The sequence below is a fragment of the Palaemon carinicauda genome, chromosome 4 (genome assembly GCF_036898095.1).
Source record: "Palaemon carinicauda isolate YSFRI2023 chromosome 4, ASM3689809v2, whole genome shotgun sequence".
NCBI classification, from domain to species: Eukaryota; Metazoa; Arthropoda; class Malacostraca; order Decapoda; family Palaemonidae; genus Palaemon; species Palaemon carinicauda.
Window position 1 is genome coordinate 64318697 of NC_090728.1, and position 5000 is coordinate 64323696.

At 30.3% G+C, this 5000-nt stretch overlaps 1 long non-coding RNA gene across 1 annotated transcript in view; it reads right to left on the reverse strand.

The window, feature by feature from the left end:
• Positions 1 to 1765: 1765 nt before the first annotated feature.
• Positions 1766 to 5000, reverse strand: part of LOC137639989 (uncharacterized) — a 3416-nt gene continuing 181 nt past the window's right edge. Inside the window, exons 1-2 of the long non-coding RNA XR_011044294.1 lie at positions 4366 to 5000; positions 1766 to 4292 (exon numbers count right to left, since the gene is read on the reverse strand). The exon at positions 4366 to 5000 is cut by the window's right edge and continues 181 nt beyond it. This is a non-coding gene — a long non-coding RNA (uncharacterized lncRNA). The remainder of the gene's footprint in view (positions 4293 to 4365) is intronic.

Below are 5000 nucleotides of genomic sequence, written 5' to 3' on the forward strand. Positions count from 1 at the left end.
GGTTAATGTATTTTACCCTGGAATCCATTAAATCAGGATCTACCAGTTCAAAATTAGCTTTGGTGAATGTCTTTTTCTGGAATCCAGTGAATAATGAATTACCAGTCTCAAAATTACCTCTAGTTGTATTTTCCCTAGAATCCATTAAATAATGAATTTCCAGTTTCAAAATTAGCTTTGGTTAATGTATTTTACCCTGGAATCCATTAAATAATGAATTTCCAGTTTCAAAATTAGCTTTGGTTAATTTGTTTTAATCTGGAATCTATTAAATAATGAATTACCAGTCTCAAAATTACCTCTAGTTGTATTTTCCCTGGAATCCATTAAATAATGAATTTCCAGTTTCAAAATTAGCTTTAGTTAATGTATTTTCCCTGGAATCCATTAAATAATGAATTTCCAGTTTCAAAATTAGCTTTGGTTAATATATTTTTCACTAGAATCCATTAAATGATGAACTTCCAGTTTCAAAATTAACTTTGGTTGATGTTTTTTTCCCTGGAATCCATTCAATCAGGAATTACCAGTTTCAAAATTAGCTTTGGTTAATGTCTTTTTCTCTGGAATCCATTAAATCAGGATCTACAAGCTTCAAAATTAGCTTTGGTTCACATCTTTTTCTATGGAATCTATTAAATCAGAAATTACCAGATTTAAAATTACCCTTTACTTCCTGACTTCATTCCATTAACTCTGAAATCAATTACCAAATCCAGGTGCATTACGAAAAGGATATTACGCATTTAAAGAAATTATATTTTTAACATAATTGAAAAATCTTACCCAACTTCCTGTACTCTGTATATAAAATTTCATGTAATCTTCAAGCAGTGCTTTGACATCAGACAAATTTACCATAAAGGGAGTCTCTTTCATTCAAAAGAATTCATTGGCCTCACTTTACCTCTTACACCATAGCTACTATCTGAATTCATAGCTTTGTCAGCTTCATCTGCTTTCCTTTTTAAAAATTCTCTCCAGTCATTCCTGGCTTTTCTTATGACCTCACTATCAATACTGGAAGACTTAGCATGCTCTATCTTGTAGTTTCCATTACTTCCTCTGACACTTTTAACAATCACTATCTGTCTTTGTCTCCTTTTTATAGTATCCCAAGTATTATTTGATATCCATGGTTTTCTCCTTATAACTGCATATCCCAAAACTTCATTGCCAACTAACTGATATATCGCCATGATCAGCAAAGTTGTACTAGTCAGGGCCACTCATACTAGATTGGGTTGCTGTGAGCAATCATAATAAAGGCTCTTACCATTACTAATCCGCACTGGCTAGCGTGGTGATGAAAATTGCCACACTCTAGACATGGCTATGGATAGCCTATATCTGAGGCCTTTGTTCTGCAGTGGACTAGAAATGGTTGTATATATATATATATATATATATATATATATATATATATATATATATATATATATATATATATAATTTATATATATGTATATATATATATATATATATATATACATATATATATATATATATATATATATATATATATATATATATATATGAGTGTGTGTGTATGTATGTATTTAAGACACTTTATTTCCAAGACATTTTTAAGAAGCAAAATGAATCTCACAGTGTCTCCATGACATTTTAAAGATATATATATATATATATATATATATATATATATATATATATATATATATATATATATATACATACAAACAAACATTTACATTAAAAACACATTATTTCCATAAAACTTTAAAGAGGGAAAATAAAACACTCATTATCTATCTTTATAATATATAAATATATTCTATTTCAGTGATATAATCATGCAACTCATTAAATTCATTACAAATTTCGTGTGACTGATGATGCCAGAACACTAAGGAAATAACAGCTATTGAAGGAAATAACTGACCCTAGGTATACACATCAATAATTATTAATAATTATTATATTCGGGGTGACTACAATAATTCTGGTATAACTAGCAGCTTCGATTGGATCTAATAGCAATGTAGATCATTCCCTGCCTATGTTCTTTTTTTCTCTTTCTCTTCTTCTTGGTCTAAGCCTCTTCGTGGTAAGAAAAATATAGAATAGACTTTAAATCACAATAGTTAACAATAACAACTTTTATTTTCACTCAACAGCATTTACGTAAACTTTCTTGATCAAAAACAAATTTCAGGGGCAAGGCTAACCGTTTCCTTTATCAATAACAAATTTCAGGATAAGGCTAGCCGTTGTCTTTATCATCAACAAATTTCAGGACATGCCTAACCACTTCCTTCATCAAAAACTAATTCAATAGCAAGGCTAACCATTGTCTTTATCAAAAACCAATTTCAGGACATGGCTAGCCGTTGTCTTTATCATAAACAAATTTCAGGACATGGCTAGCCGTTGTCTTTATCATAAACAAATTTCAGGACATGGCTAGCCGTTGTCTTTATCAAAAACCAATTTCAGGACAAGGCTAGCCATTGTCTTTATCAAAAACAAATTTAATGGCAAGGCTAGCCGTTGTCTTTATCAAAAATAAATTTCAGGACATAGCTAACCATTGTCTTTCTCAAAGCTCAAAAGAAAATTACAGGACAAAACAAATTTCAGGACAAGGCTAGTCATTGTCTATATCAAAAACCAATTTCAGGACAAGGCTAGCCGTTGTCTTTATCAAAAACAAATTTGGGGACAAGGCTAACCACATATTTATCAAAGACAAACTTCTAAAATTCTCAAATTACAAAACATAGGAATTCTGTTTGTGCTTAAGATCTGATAACAAATGCAACAATGAGATTATCAATATTTTAGTCTGATGGCAAATGAAAGATATAAGAATCGTTGTTTTTTTAGTCTGATGCCAAATAAAAGACGAATAACTCCCTTTTGATGCCAAATAAAAGATATAAGAACCCTTTCTTATTTTGATGCCAAATAAAAGACAATCATAACTTCCTTAGTTTGGTGCCAAATAAAAGAAATAAGAATCACTTTTTGGTCTGGTGCCAAATAAAAGACAAGAATAACTTCTTTAGTTTGATGCCAAATAAAAGACAAGAATAACTTCCTTAGTTTGATGCCAAATAAAAAAGATAAGAATCCCTTTTTTTGTCTAATGCCAAATAAAAGACAAGCATAGCCTCCTTAGTTTGATGACAAATAAAAGAAGTAAGAATCACTTATCTAATTTGATGCTGAATAAAAGAAATAAGAATCACTTAATTAGTCTGATGCCAAATAAAAGAAATAAGAATCCTCTTTTAGTCTGATGCCAAATAAGAGAAATAAGAATCCTCTTTTAGTCTGATGCCAAATAAAAGAAATAAGAATCACTTCCAAGTAACAAAGTTAAGGCTTAAATAAGTGTTGCATTAAGCTATAATAAAAAAGGATTAATTTCTGTTGCCCCAAATTAATCAAGAAGTGGTAAAAGTTCATTTTTTTTTTCTGATTTTCCAAAGTTTATAACGTTTCCGCAAATACATATCTCACTCTGTCTTTATCTTATTGCTCAACTAGACATTATATCTATTAAAACAGTTCTGTGGAAAGATAGAAATTATATAATAATGATAATAATAATAATTCAGCAACTAAAACTAAAAAAAAAAGACAAAAAATAAAACGAATGAAGCCGAAAAATGCATTCAACTACATCAAAAGGTTGTATCGGGTATTGTATAATAAAACTGAATGGAAGAAAATTGAAATAAAATGGAAATAAAATTGATAAATTGGTAACTCTTAGTTCAAGATGGTCTCACTTAAATAAAATAATTAATCGAAGTCTATTCAGTTTGCCAAGCCATGAAGCTTAAGCTAATGAAGTTAATTTGCTTCTAGAAACTCAAAATTGCCTGAATATTAAGCAGAGCAAACTCAAAATAAGAAAAAAATTTAAATATGTTCGTTTCTAGTAATACAAAATTGCCTGAATATTAAGCAGAACAAACTCAAAATAAGCATAAAAATTGGTGTCGTTAGTTTATAGAAACTCAAAATTGCCTGAAGATTAGGCAGAACAAACTCAAAATAAGCATAAAAATTGGTGTCGTTAGTTTATAGAAACTCAAAATTGCCTGGAGGATAAGCAGACCAAACTGAAAATAAGAACAAATTGATGTTCATTTGTTTCCAGAAACTCAAATTGCCTTAAGATTAGGCAGAACAAACTCAAAATAAGCATAAAAATTGGTGTTGTTTGTGTTTAGAAACTCAAAATTGCCTAGAGGATAAGCAGAACAAACTCAAAATAAGGAAAAATTAGTGTTGTTTTGTTTCCAGAAACTCAAAATTGCCTGAATATTAAGCAGAACAAGCTCAAAATAAGCATAAAAATTGGTGTTGTTGGTTTTAGAAACTCAAAATTGCCTGAATATTAAGCAGAACAAACTCAAAATAAGCATAGAAAATTGGTGTTGTTTGTTTTTAGAAACTCAAAATTGCCTGAAGAATAAGCAGAACAAACTCATAATAAGAAAAAAAAATATGTTGATTTGTTGCTAGAAACTCAAAATTGCCTGAAGAATAAGCACAACAAACTCAAAATTGCCTAAAGAATGAGCAGACCAAACTCAAAATTGCCTGAATGATAAGCAAAATAAAGCATCTAATCAAATATACGAGAAAGAAAACATTAATAAAAAGAAAAGCAATTGAATAATGCCAACAGAATCATCCAAAAATGAAAAAAAGGGAATTAGATATCACGGTATTCAACACGTATCCATACAGATGGGGAAGACGAAACCTTGCTGAACGCGCCTCAGCAAACGGCCGATTGAACTATCACAAAACTAAAAAGCGACTCGGTCAGTAATTCGTTCGTATTCACGTGGCAACGGCTTAAGCTTAACGAAGCAAAGGTACTGGAAAGGAGGTCTCTTTTTATATATACTATATAACAGCGAGGAGCTCTACTTTGAGGAGAGTGCTATACACATGCAATTATTATCAATTGCTAATGGAAGGCCGATTCAAAGCGTGCAATGTTGCAATAATGAAGT